The 17873-nt window shown below is 47.0% G+C and overlaps 1 long non-coding RNA gene across 1 annotated transcript in view; it reads left to right on the top strand.

Moving 5' to 3' along the window:
- Positions 1–5014: 5014 nt before the first annotated feature.
- Positions 5015–17873, top strand: part of LOC311597925 — a 30272-nt gene continuing 17413 nt past the window's right edge. The window contains exons 1-2 of the long non-coding RNA XR_014779401.1: positions 5015–5100; positions 5267–5370. This is a non-coding gene — a long non-coding RNA (uncharacterized lncRNA). The remainder of the gene's footprint in view (positions 5101–5266; positions 5371–17873) is intronic.

The following is a 17873-nucleotide window of genomic DNA, read 5'->3' as shown; positions in this document are numbered from 1 at the left end:
TGCCTTTGAGCCAGAGGCACAAGTTGCTGTGAACCCATGGCTGTTTCATCGCTCTCCACAGTGCTATATTTTAGCCACATGTATGTATTTGGGCGAGGTACTTGCAGGCCGAGGCATGCATGTGGCAGTCAGAGGGCAACCTGTGTAGTGGGTTTTCTCTGTCGACCGTGCAGATCACAGGGAGCTGAACTTGGGCCATCAGGCTCTTTCTCCGCTGAGCCATCTCACCAGCATTCTTTACAGTCCTCAATACTAACTTTTAAGTTTACAGTCACAGTACACAATTAGACGGTTTTTAAGTTGAAAAAGAACTCACGGAACCATTAAAGTAAAAATCTAGAAGGTGCCATTAAAGTAAAAAACTAGAAGGTGCCTTAAGCAGCTTTACAAGTGTAAATAAGCCAGTGCTTTGAGGGGGAAATGTATCAATTCAGACAAGTTTCCCAGGAATCAAGACATTTTGAAATCTGTCAAGGCAAGTGCTTAACTCAGGAGGAAGAGAAATAATTTCTAATAAAATTAAGATGAAACAGTAACAAGCAACACATAAAGAAAGGACAATGTAGCATTGATGGTAACAACATTCAATACTAGAGATAGGCAAACCTAAAAATTGTTCATTGCTTTGTGTGTATGCATGTGTACATGCATGTGCATGTTCATGTGTGTGCAGGTCAGAGGTCGGCCCTCAGTATACTTCCTCAGATGCCAACTGCCTTGATTTGTGTGTGTTTGTGTTTGTGTGTCTGTGTGTGCAAGTCCATGACCCCATACTTGTGCGTCCATGTGTACACACCCATGTGTTTACATGTGGAGGCCAGAGGTCACTGTCAGGTGTCTTCCTCTATTATACTATAGACCTTACTTTTTTGAAACAGGGTCTTACTGAACCTGGAGCTTGCTCTTTTAGCCAGGCTGCCTGGCCAGTAATCCCCTGGGATTGTCCTGTCTCTGTCTGCCCACCCAGTGGCAGAGTTACAGACATGTGCTGCCTTGCCCAGCCTTACACCGTTTGGGGGATTAAACTCAGATTCTCAGACTTGCACAGCAAACATTCTCCCTACTGAGACATCTCCCCAGTCCTCGGTCTCATGGTTTGAATGTTTCGTTCTCTGTTGATATCACCATGTTGCGAGGTTCTGGAAACTTTGGGGAATGGGCACTCCAAAGAGTCCTTGCTAGGGGGCATGTCCCGGGCATCTCTGCCTACTCCCTGCCTTGTTCTCAGCTTCCTGACCTGCCATGGTGTATGCACAGTGTCCAGCATACCCTCTAGCCACCAGGAGCGGAGCTGCTCTATCACCTGTTTTCGTGGTGATGGGCAGAAACCAGGATCCCAAATCAATCTCTCTGTTTACATTGTCTCTGTTGGGGATTATGGTCTTGGAGACACAAAAAGACCAAATACAGATATCACATCTATATGTGATGCTTTTGTCCCAAGTCACAGGGGCTCAAAGCATATGGACTCAAAGCTGATAGACCTGAAAAGAGAAGTGAGTGCATTTCAGCATCTCTCAGCAATTGATAACATGTAGAGAACCAGGAAAAGGAAAGACTTGATCAAAACAATGAACACTATAAACCAAACCATTTATATATTTATACTTGTAGATTCTACCTAACAACACGACATGCATTCTCTTCCAGTGAATACATATGACACAGACATTATTCTAGGGTATGAAACAAGCCACCAAGAATTAGAAATAATTCAAGTCTTTCAAAGGGCATTTTCTAACTACAACAGAATTAAAGATGTGTGTGTGTGTGTGTGTGTGTGTGTGTGTGTGTGTGTGTGTGTGTGTGTGTATTAAGATACCTGGAAAATGGGCAAGTTTGGAAACTAACATACAAGAAATCAAAAAATATTTGAACCATATGAATATCAAAACATAATATCTGAGATATAAATATATGCTGATAAACTCATATTTGGGCCATGGAGATGACTGAGCAGGTAAGAGCGCTTACCACTGTGCCTGGTGACTTAGTTCATGTCCTGGAATCCACGTAGTGAAATGAGAAACTCAAGCTGTCTTCTGACTTCTGTAGGGTACAGATGCTCTCCCTCTACCGCCCCCCCCAGATACACAAACTAAAGTAAATATTAAATTCAATATCTGAAGGAAACACACATAAAGGTCTCAAGTCAATATTATTAGTCTCCTTTAAGAAAGGAACAATAAGGCTAGAGACACAGCCTTCTAATCCCAGCCCTGGGGAGGCTGCAGTAGAAGGGTCCTGAGTTGGGGTGAGCCCTGGGCTCGGGGGGGGGGGTAGAGTGAGCTCTGTCTCAAAGCAATAATGATAACTATACTGAAGAAAGGCAAGCAAAGAAGGAGGGAAGGACTACAAAATAAACTTCAAAATTAATGAAAAGCCAGGGCTGGAGAGATGCCATCTCTAGAAAATGTGATACCCTCTTCTGGCTTCTGTGGACACCCTGCATATATGTCACACACACAGATGTCCATGCACACACATAAATAGAATATTTTTCTTTTAAAAGCAAATTCCATTTCAAGCCCCTCACGAACACAGATACATGGATGGAATTTTACTGAAATGAAACTGGTAACATAAAAAGACAGGGCGGCCGCGTGCCTCTCAGACCGAATGTAATGTTGGCCTGACATTCAGAAACTCAGATCGGCGTCACTGTCCCCTGAGAAGTATTCTCAGGGAGCCATCTGGGAGAGGGGACAATGAGCAAGAATCGTCTCTGTCACTGACCTCTCACTGCTTCCGGCTGGCTTTCCTGTCAGTGGGTGGGTGGAACAAACGGGTGTCTACTAAGTATGCTAGCTCCGCCTGCCACCTGATTCCCATGTTAAGATACGGCTTTCACCACGGCCAAGATAGTAGGATTTCTGATGGACACCTAGGTGCCTGTGTTAACAAGTCCTTCTTTCCTCATTGCTTGTGCTGACACCTCCTCACCTCCACATCCCCCAGTGATGGCTCAAAGCCCTTTTGATGTGGGGCTATGCTCTGCCAGGTAAATAGTTACTAGCATTCAAAGCAACCCTTGCTGTCTGCGCATGCCCTCCTGGGTGGATTACAATGGCGAGTCTTGGGTTTTGTTTGCTAGACAGTCTAACGTGGGCTACCAGCTTCTGTTCTTACTATCAAACCACCCATCCGTTTTCACTCACTAATCCCCATCCTATGGTCTTCCTCCAGCATTCTCTACCTAACACTTATTGTTAACATGCTTTCAGCACTGAGGAAATGGAGCCTGCTGGCAAGATTTGGAAGAGATTTTACAAACCTTGAAAACAGGGCCAGAGAGGGAGGGAAAGAACTGACTCCCACAAGGTGACCTCTGAACCACACGCTCACATCACATCTCACACACACACACACACACACACACACACACACACACACACACACACACACGTAGGAACCAGGCCCGACTGGGCTGCCTGCCTGTCTTGCTGTTTCACGTCCTGTTTCTAGCAGCTTCCGTGTCTGTGTTTATGTTGGTTAGCTAGTCATGTTTACTGCTCTGAGAACACACCCCTCCCCTCCTCTGGACTTTTCCTCCTGTGTGCAATCACCTCTTGAGGGATTTCACCTGCAAGTGGCATTCCTGTTATGCTGCCTATAAGAAGGCTTTTTGAACACTGAGTAAAAGCTGCTGTTGCTGCTGCTGCTGCTGCTGCTGCTGCTGACACTCTCTTAGCATGAAGGACCCACTGTGTTATTGTGTGTGTATGTGTGTGTGAGTTAAATCCTCAGTCCCTCACCCTTGACTCAGTACCGCAGTGGCACGGGGGCCACACACACATGCAAACACACACATATACATATGCACAAACACCATGCAGGCATACACAAAATTTTAATATTACAACCTTAGAAGCACCAAGCTTTTAAATTGTTGCTGTTAAGATTTTCCAAAAAGGACTATGTATACGGGGGCAGGGCGGGGGGGGGGGGGCGGAGGTGAGAGGTGAGGGCGGGGACGGGACCGGTGCACAAGAGTGGTTCCCGTAGAGGCCAGAAGAGGGTAGCAGATCTCCTGAGGTGGGACTTAAGGGCAGTTGTGAGCCACCCGCCTGGGCGCTGGAAAGCAAATTCTGGTCCTCTGCAAAAGAAGTAAGTCCTCTTGACTGCTGAATCATCTCTCCAGTCCCTAACTTCTTTAACAGTGTATCAGGAGTGTCGTTTGGGGGATTCCATAAATTTCGATCAAAAGGGGAAAGAAAAGGCTTGCTCACTGCCTCCGCAATCTCAGGCCCATGCGGCTAGCCTGACCCTTAGTAATATATTTTTTCTGCCAAGTCAGTTCACAGCCCCCTCAGGACTGCCAACCCCAACTATCGTGTAGAACTGGTTTTCCATTCTAGATCTTATCCACGGCCTCTGAAAACAGGTTTTGATTTTTGTTTTATCTAGCTGTGAACCTTGTGTCTTTCCCAAATTCCAACCTGCCGCCCATTGGCTCCCTGTACCACGCCTGAGCTATAGAACTCTCAGGCCATCAGGGTCCACAGTCATGGCTCCTCCCCCGCCCCTAGCCCCGCCCCCTGGGGGCATGCTGCTGGCTATCCTGTAGCAGTTGTTTAAAGGGAAGCCCAAAGAGACTCCGGGAACCTTGGGTGTCCCTGTCTGCTCAGAAGGCTCCAGCCTGTGTTGTTGATGGGCAGTGGCTCAGATCAGTCCACACTTTTCTTCCTTTGAGGAAAGGCTATTGGTATAAGTCTCCAATTACATCCAACATTCAGTGATGGATATGAGGCCGGAAGTTAGGATAGTATCGAGCTGTCGCTGCCTAGCCTTCACATCAGGAAGCAAGCTGCCGCTTTTTATGAGAAGGTCTGGGAAGCCGGGCCATCAGTCATGTCAACGCAAATAGGCCTCATAAAATTCAAAATGAAAGTCACTCTGACAGTTTCCATAAAAAAGAAAAAAGAAAAAAAGGAGGTTAGACCAGCTAATCTCCCAGGGTCTTTCCCTCTCTCATGTCTTGTGACTTTACGACTTCAGTCAACAATGTAAAACAAGAGCAGAACGCAGAACATTTCCTCTGCAGCTTAGCACGAGGTTCTGGAGCCCCGGCAGGCGCTTCCAAAGGAGTGGGTTTGGAAGGTAAGAAGCAGCCCAGGTGCATTCTGATCCACAGCACAGAGCATGCTTGTAAAATGCCTCACTGCCTGTGCGCCTTCCAGCTGGCTCCCGGTCTATCCAGACAGGGGGATAGCTGACCGATAAGAATCTTTCTCATTAACGTAACCACGGTTTGTCATGTTTGCAGAAGGCTGCGAGAAAATGGAGCCAGGAGCCCCAGGGCCAGAAGTTTCCCACACTTGCTCTCCACTTCTAGGCTCTGTGAGTTTACATGAGCTACTGTACTGCAAGGCAAGTAATTTTAGCTTTATATGTATGTATATGTGGGGCGTATCATCTATGGTGTGTGTGTGTGTGTGTGTGTGTGTGTGTGTGTGTGTGTGTGTGTGTGTAAGCCAGAGATCCGTCACAGATGCCGTTACATACTGTTTTTTTGAGACAGGGTCTCTCACCGGTCCGGAGCTCCCCAAGTAGGTAGGCTGACTGGCCAGAGAGCCCAGGGACCCACCTGTCTCCTCCCCAGCACTGGGGTTATAAACACAGACCACACCCAGCTGCTTTATGAGTGTTGTGTGTGTGTGGGGGGGGGGGGTCTTACTCAGGTTCTCAAGCTTACTTAGCAAGCCCTTGGTGGGTGGAGCTACCACCACTGCCCCTGATTTCTGTTGCTGTGAAATGCCATGTTTCCAGGGCAACAGGGGGATGCATTTCCCTCTTGCAACCAGGGGTGGAGGCATAGCAAATCCTCCAGCCATACAGCAAAGTTGCTTGTTCCTGGGAGGCAAACACACCCAAGTCCAGACAGACAAGCTACATCATGGAGAAACGTCAGCAGTAGAAAATCGACTGGGAAAGCCACGGGCAAGAAACGCCGTTTTGGAAAAGCTTGTTTCAAGTTTGGCACACAATTTGGAACCGTTGCTGCAGGAATCAGAAATGCTGGGACGGGAAGGGCCAAGCAGATGGGTGACACAGCCCGGAGAAAATGAGTGCACTGAGGGATACAGAAGAAGAGCAACAGTAGGGAGGCGGCCCAACCCCGCGGGCGGGCGTGCTTCTCCTGGCCTCTCCTCTTCTTTCATCTAGAAGCTTCCACTGGGCTAATGGAGGCTGCATTCGCTCAGTTCGCAACTGAGCCATGCATCCTTTTACCTACGTACTTGTCCATCCAATCAGAGAATGGTGTTCCATATCACAGCAGTGCAAATATTTGTGTTGGGTACCCAGCTCACTCAGATAATCAGAACACAGCTCCTGATCATGGGGTCCACAGTCTGGATTGGAGATCAGGCTGATAACCAAACAGGCAGGCACAGTGAACCACACTTGTCATGGTGGGCTAAGCACGTGAGGTGGGCTCAGTACTGTGGAGCAGGGGCATTGCAAACCTTTCTGAGAGGACTGGCATCAAGGGTGTTGAGGGTTATTTGATGGCAAAGAGGGTATGGGGGAGAGAGGCAAGGAGCATTATGTTTGGAGGCAGATTTTATAAGGACCCCGAAGGACCTGTGGTGCTCAAAGGTCTCCAGTGGGTTTAGTAACCCAGCTAGTGACTTGCTTCATGGTCGGCCTTGCTGTAGTATTTACTGAGCAGCCCCTGTGACGGTACCTCCTGCACAGGTGACTCCTTGAAATTTGTTTGGTGTGACTGTCTCTAACTCATCTGGTTTCATCAAGATGGTTTTCCTAGAGAAATAGAGGAGCCTGAAAGAAGGATGTATCCACGGACAAGTGGGCTGGTTGACTGTAAGGAACAGTCCTTTGAACAGTTTCATCAGCTCATAGAGAGAGGCAAAATGACAGTAGGGAAAGGTTATGACCTTTCATCAGCTCTAGAAGAAATGACACATACAGGACTGCATGTCATTCTCAGAAGAAGTTCACAGAGTAGGAAGTAGAGGCCTGGAGTCCCCCTATACCACTTGCCCCACAGAGCTTTGCAACATTGGCCATGCTTTCCCTGACTCCATAAAAGCTGGGTACCATCCTCATACCTCAGACCTTCGCAGCCTTTGATCCGTGATGTAGGCAGAAGCAGCCCCTTGAGGTACCCGAGGCTCAGGAACAGTGTGAGCCTGATGGTAACTTGCACACAGACATGGAACAAGACTTGTGTGTGTCCTGCTGGGAGCAGGTCGGCCTACAGGAGATGCCTTAAGTTGCTCATTCTCAGCTGTTAAGATGGCCCAGTGGGCTAAAGCACTTGCCACCAAGCCTGACGACCTGGGTTTGGTCCCAGAGACCCAAACAGTGGAAGGGGGAAAAAAATCACTTTTTCATGTTGCCTTCTGAACATGTACTATGAATGTGCATGTTCCCCTCCCCAGTTAAATAGATGTAATACATTAAAAAAAAAAGACAATGTATTCTGCAGTAATAAAACAGCAAGCAGAAGACAAGAAGCCACAACCTTTTTAAGACTTGCATTCAGGTAGGAGGTAAGTCATGAGCCAGTAAGCAACTTTCTCTGTAATAAGCTGGATGGTGCTAAGAGCTGGGAGAGAAACAGAGGCCCTCGGGGCATAAGACATGTCAAGGCAGTCAGTTTTGGGTGGCGTGAACAGGAAAGTGGCACCTTCATCAAGGCCTGAAGGAAGTGTGGGAGTTGTAGGGGCATCTGAGGGACAAACATTTCTGGCAGAGGGAAAAGTAGGGCAAAGGGCAGGTGACAAAGAGTGGGTCTGGAGAGGGCAAGGCCTGGCATGAAGCCCGAGGGGCTGCAGTGCAGTGGCTCACAGTGGCTGGCTACAAAGATGCAAGAATTGACAGGGGACCAGACCATGAAGGGTGTGCGAGGAGTTCGGCTTTCCTGCTCTGTTCTAGTTTATCTCTGTTGCTGAGATAAAACTATCTGTCCAAAAGCAACTCAGGGAAGGACTGTGTTCCGCTTACAAGTCTGCCAATCAGGGATGTCAATGCAGGAACCCAAACGGGAACTTCAACAGAAACCACGGAGGAGCTGTTTGCTGCTTGGCTCAGGCGCATGCTCAGCTAGCTGCCTTACACAGCCCAAGACCACCAGGAATGGCACCACCTACAATGGACTGGGCCATTAAGATATCCGGCCCCAGATTTGCTCATAGGCCATTCTGATCTGGGCAAAACCTCAACTGAGCCTCCCTTCACAGGTGTCTTTCACGCCATGTCAAATTGACTAAGTCTAACTGGGATACACCTGCTATGCAGAACCAGAAGACTCTGGGCAGAGAATGGCATCACGCTGCCTTTACCTTAACGTGGTAAAAGTACTGTGTCTTTGTCCATAGGGACGAGGCAAAGCAAGTAGGGATCAGGAAACAAATTCAATGATCCAGGTGATGGATAGTGGGGAACTGGGCAGGTGGGAGCAACAGAGGCATGGGGTATAAGGAAATAGCCAGATCTCAGCATAATCAGAGAGTAAGTAAATGTGGTGATTATTCCATGGAAACTGGGTTGGAGCCTGGGGTCTTGGAGAGGAAAGGAGGAGATGAGTAGGTTGAAGAGGAAAAGCAAACCTATGTGTTAGCTTGAAGCAAAGATAGGGGAGTGTGTGAAGACAGAGCAGTGGCACAGAGGCCAGGCATGGAGGAAGATGTCTGATGATGCCGCAAGGTCACAGGAGGTGTGCATATTGAGGTCATAGGAATTTGAGATGGTCAGGAGCTCACAGATGAGTCATATGTAGCATGTGCCAGCCACACCACACCACTCTCCTGCATGATCTGTTCCCTCTCTGTCTCTGTCTCTCTTTCTGTGTCTCTGTCTCTGTCTCTGTCTCTGTCTCTGTCTCTCTCTCTCTCTCTCTCTGTGTGTGTGTGTGTGTGTGTGTGTGTGTGTGTGTGTGTGTGTGTGTGTGTGCATTTGAGACAGGGCTTCACTATGTAGCCCAAGCTAGCCTTGAAATAACAACCATCCCATTTCACCTTCTCACTTTCTAGGGTTGCAGGCGTGGGCCATCATGCTGGCTACATTTAGCTCTCTTCTGACCCGTTTTCTCATTCTGTTCTCTTTTTCAACTCTTTACAGATCCATGCAGACCTATGCCTATCTCCTATACTGGGCCTCAAAGCCTATTAAATTTAACAGTCTCTTCAGGAATCTCTTGGCTACTGGTGGGAGTTACCTTGCCCACCATATAGTATGTATGCACTCATTTTTATAGGACTTTTTCCCTTGCTAAAAAATATCCCATTATCTCATGCCTTTCTGGAGGTGAGGTGGAATGGAAAATTATTTCAACATCTAGCTTAGAAATCTGCTCAGTGAAGCCAGAGCACTTACCCACTGTGGGTTTGAGCCCTGGCTCCATGTGCCCACTGTTGGATGCCCTTGCCAACGTGTCCAGCCCAGATGCTTCCTGTTTAATGAGAGCAAAGTAGGAAAGTGGGCCCTTCCACCCACTCTTCTTAGAAACTCCCTCTGCATGGTCCCGCCAGTCTCCATCCCAGTAGATGGCACGGGATTGCGTTCACAGGCCACAGAGAGTCTGAACATCTGCTTCTGTGGGTCTTCATGATGTCATTTGTTCTGAAACACCCTGGTTCCACACAGAGACAGATTCTAAATTTGGAGAAAAAAAATCCCACAAGGGGAATTCCCACCAGGGTGATGTTTTGACTTAAAAGGAACACCCAAATATGGCTTTTATGAATGGACCAATTGATTAAGGGAGACACAATCTCCCCTCATTGATTCCCAGAGCTCTGTTCTTTGAAAAGAATGGGGAAAAAGATGAAAGTCAAGTGAACTAGACAAAGTCATTATCAGGTAAAACAAGGCTGAGAATTAGGATTTCCATGGGCCCAAGAGCTACTGAGTAACGACGTATATATGTTCATCATATATATTTACTTATGTTTGATATATACATTCCAGGTTGACGTCAAGGTAGTTCCATTCATATGTCTGGATAATCAAACAGTTGTTCAAAGAAAAATTGACTTGGCAGCTTGAGCTAGGATTTGGTTTGCTCCTAAAAGATCAAAGTCAGTCAGTCACATTCCAGTTGTAGAAAGCGTTGGACACTGGAATAAGGGGGCAGAGGAAATCAGAGGACGGTGCCCTTGAATGACTCAGAAAGGGACAGGGCCTGTGTGTGTGTACACTGAGTGCTGCTCCAAGGAGGGTCATCTGAAAGATTCTCCAGTGCAAGGGGTGAGATCCTCTCCAGGTTTTGAAAGCAGGGTTTGTGGCGGCCGTGGCGGTCAGTTCTGCTCTGAGCACAGGTGAGAGAGGAGTGCTGTGTGAGTGACTGGGGAAGTCCAAGTCAAGTGATGGGGTCGAATACGAAGGTCCCCCCACATGCTCGTGTGTTTGGAAGCTTGGTTGCGAACTGGTGCTGCTGCTCCAGAAGGCTATGAAAACTTTGGGGCCGAGCCTTGAGAGTTTTAGCTCAACCCGTCTCTGCTACAAGCTCCGAGTACATGTGCCACCATGGCTTCTCCTCTAGGATGCAGTGGACTTTCTAATTCTTTGAGAATTTCATGTATGCAGACAGTGCGTTTTGATCATAGTCACTCCCACTATTCTCTGTAACTCCTCCCAGATCCACCTCCGTGATCTCCACTCCCTCCCAAATTCATGGTTTTCTTCTTCTTCTTCTTCTTCTTCTTCTTCTTCTTCTTCTTCTTCTTCTTCTTCTTTTTTTAAAGATAACCCAAAGAGTCTAATTTATGCCGCCTACATACTCATGAGCCATCCACTGGAGCATGGGCAATCTTCTAGTGGCCTTCTCTCAAAGAAAACTGACTCTTCCCCGCCCCCACCTGCCAACCCCAAGCCATCAACCAGAAGTAGCCCCTCTGCTGGGGTTGGGGGGGGGAGGGTCATAAGCCCCCCCCTCCAAAGCCCTACTATCTCAATGGGGTCTTCTTTGTGGAAAAAAATATACATCTGTATCAATATTTGGGGGGTAGTGTTTTACCTTAAAGCTTCAGAAGGATAGCAAAGGGCTTGCTCATATTTCATATTTGCACTGTGGTTTGTAAGTGAGAGCTTTGTAGCATCATCCTATGCATTGTTTACTTTTAATTATACACATCTGAAGAGAAGAGAGTTCACACGCTGCCTGAGGCTCTGCTGTTCTTAGGAACATGCCCTTGCCTGGCATGTGGGAACTTGACCCATAAACTGGATGTAAGCCTTTCCATCAGTAATAAAGACTTTCCCCTGTACCTACAGGGCTTGTGTGCACACAGTGGTTCGCTCTAAACACCTCTTTTCTTCCTGAGAGTCTATGATCCATTACCTGCTAGGCAGAAAATGCTATGTGACCAACCCTAGTCCACCTCCCTCCCCTGGCACTAAGTCTTTATTGAGCTTCAAATAGACAACACTTCACATAAATACGGACCTTGCCAGATGTCCAGGATGTCCATCCTGATGCCACGAGCTAAGGACTTTTAGGAGCTTGCCTATGGTTCCTGCTGATTTCTCCCCACATTCCCTTTCCATTTGATGAGTTTGTTTTTCATCTTTTCAACTGTTTGTGTGTGTGTGTGTGTGTGTGTGTGTGTGTGTGTGTGTGTATTCATGTTGGTGTGGATAACCTGCTAGCTCAGAGAGGCAGAGAAAGCACCCAGCTGACCTTTCTACTCAGCTCGCATCCCAGAGGAAAGGTCCCAAAAGCTCACTAGCTCAGCTGATAGCCCAGGAGGAAAAGGCCAAGATACCCAAGGCCAAAAGTCTGCTAGCTCAAAGCTCAAAGGCCTGCTTCTTCTTATCCATGCCATCTTAAATACCCTTCAACTCAAAGTCCCTCCTGCGCTTTAATCTCTGTCAGCTGGTTTCTTGTTCAGACTCTTGACCTAGGGTTAACTTTATTAAATCCTGTGTACAGAAAGCTCTTGGATTAAAGGTGTGTGCTAGAGCTGGCCAAACCACACCATAATCACATGTTTACAATAAACAGAAAGCTGTGTGTGTTAGGGCTGAACCATGCCAAACACAAAACAGGTTTTTACAGTTCACAATCTCAGGGTTCACCCTGGGATCAGGTTTTGCAAATACACGTGTTCATCATGTAGTAATCAGAGGTAAATCTTACGTTTCATTCCTCAGGAACTGTCCACCTTGGGATGGACTCACACACCACACACACACACACACACACACACACACACACACTCTCTCTCTCTCTCTCTCTCTCTCTCTCTCTCTCTCTCTCTCTCTCTCTCTCTCACTCACTGGGGTAAGATCTATTCCTGGACTGGAGCTTGCCAATTACCTACATTGGCTGGCCCTTGAGCCTTGGGGACCTGCCTGTCTCACATAATCTTTAAATGTACAACAAATCATGTCAATCCTGTTCAAAACCGAGAGCAGAGTCCAAATGTCTAAGGTGGCTCCACCTTGGCGCCCTCTCATTGGCACCTGCCTTCTGGGCCTCCATTTTCTCATTCCACTGGCCACCTTACTGTTGTTTTCAGTCTGCTAGCTTTAGCTCACTTCATAGCTTTTCATGTTCCCTGTCCCTGTCCCTGTCCCTGGCTGTAACCCTCTCTCTCTCAGTGCTCTGTAAGTAAGTCCACTGTACTGGCTTCCCTGGAGGGAACTTTGGTGATCTGCACCTTGGTTTGTTGTTAGGACCCTAGGAGGAGAGATAGATGTTGTAGTAAATTAAAAACATCTAATAGTGTTTATTATTAAATATCTATAATTATTATGGTGGTATTATCCAACCTGCTAACATAATGAAAGGCACAGGCACCTGCTGTATTTTAGAATAAGCCTTATTTACCTGGGGCTGGGCAGATAACAACCCTCTAAACTACCTTTCTTTTTTCTTTTTCTTTTGGTTGTTGGTGTTTTTGTTTGTTTGTTTGTTTGTTTTGTTCTGTTTTGTTTTGTTTTTGAGTCAGGGTTTCTCTGTCCTGCACTCACTTTGTAGACCAGCCTGGCCTGGAACTCACAGCAATCCGCCTGCCTCTGTCTCACAAGTGCTGGGGTTACAGGCCTGCGCCACCACCTGGCTCCTCTTTAATCATTTCTGTCTGGGCTATTTCCCATCCACAATCCCCCAAATACTTGCTAATGTTATTCATGTAGGCCTCTTCTTTCCATGCAGAACTTCAGAGTCCCTCCTCCCAGCCCACGTGGCATTTTCATATCCCATGGGATTCTGCTCTTTGGGTACCCACACCCCCACCTCCCCCACCCTCCCCACCACACCCCCACTCCCCCTTCCTCTACCTGGTCCCCTGACTCTCTCTCCTCTGCCAAATCCAAGCTTCAGCATTTTTATTAACCAATCAACATTTAATAGGTAGAGCAAGGTGTGTGAGAGAACATGCTTTGGCTGGTCCTGCAACCAGATCTTGAAGGCCAGTAAGTAGCATCAGAATACACAGTCCCAGACTAACCCCCAAGGGAAAGATGCTGTTTACATCTCAGTCAGGGAAGGGGTTTTAACACCACCTTCTCTCCCTTGTTTCACCTCTCTCTCTCTCTCTCTCTCTCTCTCTCTCTCTCTCTCTCTCTCTCTCTCTCCCTCTCCCTCTCCCTCTCTCTCATGCTCCTGTGAACTGAGTTCTCCAAGGCTTACTGACTGACTGACTGAGAATTCATGATTGAGGAGAGCTAGGACATCGAGAGGCTGGATCCAACTGATCTTAGCTATTGTTGGCCTCCTTAAAAATCCATGTATGGACCATCTCTGTGTTTTCCTAGCATCCTTATGACTTAGGTGAAATCCTTTTGGGCGTGTAGTGTAAAGGGAGATATGCAAACAGACCTCCAGCTCCCACCAAACCAAACAGCATCTGAGGCCCATTACAGAGACTTCCTTGCTTTTCTGTAACCCATCTACTTGATGTTCCCCCTAATGTATTTTTTTCCCAGTGCCTTAATTCACAGTGTTCTTTGTCCTCTTCCTACGAACACTTCACTATCTGATCACCACATTGGGACATGGCACCGGGGATATTCTGTCTTTGTTTTCTCAGTCATGGCTGCTCGACTGTTTGGCCTCGGAATTAACACACACACAACACACACACACACACACCCCACCTTCAGACAGACAGACAGAGACAGAGATCAACCCATATCATATGTGTGAAAATGACACTCATCTGGGCATGAGAAGCACCTGGCCACCTGACCGCGAGGATTTCAGGTGTGTCTCTGTTAGCCAGGAAGGCTAGTCTGTGTAAGGACTAGGTCAGTTCTCCATAAAACACATGGCAGGGAGCCTAGCTCCAAGTGGAGTTCAACCAGCACTAAGTTCCTTTTTCCTCTTTGACATCTATCAACTTTTAAATGATCTTCCTAGTCAGATAGATGCAGCTTGAGCAGGTCTTTCCGGATGAACGCAGGCGCGTGGCTCAGCAGTCCGCCAGGGCTCTTTGCTACTCTTCTCACAGGTATGGATTAGGAGTAAACGCCAGTGTTTGCTGTGTCCGGATGAGCTGGCCATCTGCAGGGCCTGCAATGGCTTGAGCACAGCTGCTGATCTGTTACTGTACACTCCCTCCGACCATGATGTCAGCACCAGGTAGCCTTACTTCTCAGGCTCCTGAGTAGAGTAGAGCCCTCTGAACTCCCAAGAGAGTTCCTAGGGGCAAAATAGCTTCAGATAGTAGCTCTGGAGTCAGCAGAAATACAGGCCCACTCCTGGCCCCAGAACAGAGCTATTGTTTTAAAATTATCTGTATTATCAGATATCAATCCTCTAAACTACCTCCCACAGTGGGACAGGCATGGGATCCCTGCCTCAACCCTATGCCGTTTGTTTTCAATAACTTCTATCAAGCTACCTCCCATCCATAATCCCAAATACTTGCAAGTGTTCTTCATCTGGGCCAGATTCTCCGCCCACACTGGCCATGTGCTTTTCCTCCATCTAACCCATGCAGCCTTCCTCTCTTCCTCCTCGTGGCTATCTTTCTTCTTCCCAGAATTCCTCTCTGTCCTAGCCCCACCTATCTCCTTTGTCCTGCTCAGGTGGGATGGCTTTTTATTAATCAAAAGGTGGGTCACAGAGACAACAAACAATAATTAGTATCAAAATACATCAGACCATCCCCCAACACAGAGCCCTTTCATCCTTACTGAACACTGGCTTCCCCACGGGTACAACCAGAAGTGCAGAGGCATGTCCGTGACCTGCTAAGGCTTCCGAGGACAGAGGAGCCTATGTCCTGCCCATTCACGCTGTTTCCCTGCAACTACTTCCTTTGCCATCCATTAAAGGCAGATCCGCATAGCAACACCCACAGCCAATGGCAGTGCACCATGTATGCTCCTTCTGAGCTCCATGATGTTTCCTTAAAGAAACACACACCTGGAGATGGAGTTGCTCGAATGGTTCCTGTACACTCTCCAGAGGAACCCTGGCAACAATGTGCAAATACCTATTTATTTTCTAACACGGCAAGAAGTCTTTTTCTATCTTTCTTCTCACTAGGAGCAGGTTCAATAAGCATTCGGGTGACAGTTTTCTGGGTCTGGGAGTGGACAAATGGAAATGCTCAGGACACATCATTTCCATGGGCACTATAAATACAGGGAGGTGGGAAAATCTCCATGGAAGAGAAAAGAAGAAAGAGACAGGTGAAGACACTGGGGCCTTAAAAGTGGGATGATCATATCATTTGTTCCCAAATTGCAACGCATTCGAAAATGATGAGGAACCATTTGACCATAGGACCTAGGGATTAGGCAGTCACTGGAGAGAGCCCAGGACGTGATGCCTTTGGTAGCCCTCACTGGGAGCCCGTTGCGAACTGCAGTTTCTGGACTGTGTCTATTGTGGCTAATCTAGATCTACCTCAGTCTCCTTGCCTTTATCCATCCATGGGGAGGAGGGAGGGACGGAGAGGGCAAAACAGAGACATGTCCGTGCTAGCCAAATGTCCAAGAAGACAGTCATTTGAACAACCCAGTATGTCAACTATTGAACTTGAGTTACAGTGCTATCACAAATGTGCTTCTCTCTTCTTTTATGTGATATTAAACTAACCATGAGCCATATAATCTTCCATTTCCTTAAAAGAAAAAGATGAGGATTCATGTAGCTTAATCTAGCCTCAAACTCTCTCTATAACCAAGGACGACTTTAAACTTCTGACCCTCTGGTTTCCATCTCCCAAGTGCTAGGATCTTAGGTGTGCACCATCATGCTGTTTACGTGGTGCTAGGCACAAAGCCCAAGGCTTTGTACACAGTAAGCAAGCAGCCTGCCAACTTAACTACACCTCAGCTCCTTAATTGTCCCTCTGTTTCCTACCCAGTCCCTTTAAACTGTATCTTTCTATGTTTCCATGTTGACAATAAAACAAATTTTATAAGTTATCTCTTAGTCCCAAATAGCTGTTTCAACAGCTATCGAGAAGAACATCCATAGATGGAGCGCTTCCTAGATGGCCCTCCCCTTTGACTCTCTAACCTGTGTAACCCGACTCCTCCCAACCCCACCCTTTCCTGTTTCAGACCGGACCGAAAGCTAACCCTGATTTGATCTGAGTCAGGGTAGATTCCTCAGGTTCAAATGAACAAAGCCATTCTGCTTGCCAGAGATCTCTAAGAACCAAGCTGAAGCTGGTTAAAACCAGATTTATATTGGTTGGTTCCAAGTAGGTCATAGATCCAATTTGAGAAAGCTAACCCAAATAGGAAAAGTGGTACAGAGGGAGACAAGTCTGCTTCATCTTAGCCTGACTGACTGACTGACCAGATTAACCTATGTCCGCCCTACTCTGTGGATAGACCGGGTGAGGGCAGATGGCAGTTCTGAAAGGAAGCTGGGTGCGGCCCCCATGGGCGTGCAGTGACTCTCCACAGAGCAAACAGACTCTAAATGAAATGAGTTTAAAGCCACATATATCATAGCAGACCGCTTTAAACTCCCTCAGATTGGCTCTGATTTCAATAGCTCTATCCTGGCTGCTGATTAGAACCAGCTTTGACCAGTTTAAACCAGCTTGATTGATCTAGCAGCATTGCCAGATGATTTCACAAATACTTCATTTAGATAGTCACGGTGGAGGAAAGATATGGCTAGATTAATAATGTTATTGTACATTATACCTCTTTTGGCGCTGAGGATGGAACTACTTCAAACATGCTGACCCCACACTCACGAGCCTCGCCCTGTATCTTATCATCCACATTTTGCTTTCATAGATTATTGAAATACAAAGTTATCTAGAGAGGTGTTTTCACAGGCATCTGAGCGTCCCGAGGAGACCAAAACCCACAGATGTTAATTTCCTTGTATAAAATGGTACAATATTTGCTTGTACAGCTAACCTCTAAGTTAGCTCTAGAATCTTTTTATCATACCCAATGCTTGTCAACTATGCGGCTAGTTGTGATCTGCATAGGAGAGGACAGAAATTCTGTACATTATCAATATAGATACAATTTTAAAAGAAATATTGCATTTACTTTGAACTCTAATGAGAGGTCAGAGGGTTCTGTGTGGGAATCTGTGCAGGCGTGCAGGTGCCCTTGGAGCCCAGGGCATCACAGGATTCCCTTGGGGTCCAGCGAGCTGGGTGTGGGATGTGGGTGCTGGGAACTAAACAAGAGTCCTCAAGAGCACTATGGATTTTTAAGTGTTGAGCCATTTTCCAGTCCCAGACTCACCTTTCAGTCTTCCCATAAAGGTGGCATTTGTGGATATAGAATACTTTCTCATCCTTTCTCTCTCTGGTCTCCCTATGTATTTTTAACTCAAAGTAGGGTGTTAGGGCTGAGGTTGGCAAAATGCTTCAGCAGGGAATGTCACTTGCTGCCAAGCTTGCCCCCGGAGTTCAATCCCAAAAAAGCAAATGATGAAAGTAGAGAACTGACTGCTACAAACTGCCCTC

This window comes from Acomys minous (genome assembly GCF_964271855.1).
Source record: "Acomys minous genome assembly, chromosome: 5".
Lineage (NCBI taxonomy): Eukaryota > Metazoa > Chordata > Mammalia > Rodentia > Muridae > Acomys > Acomys minous.
Note: the sequence above shows the minus strand (reverse complement) of the source record. Positions and strands in the feature narration are given on the sequence as shown.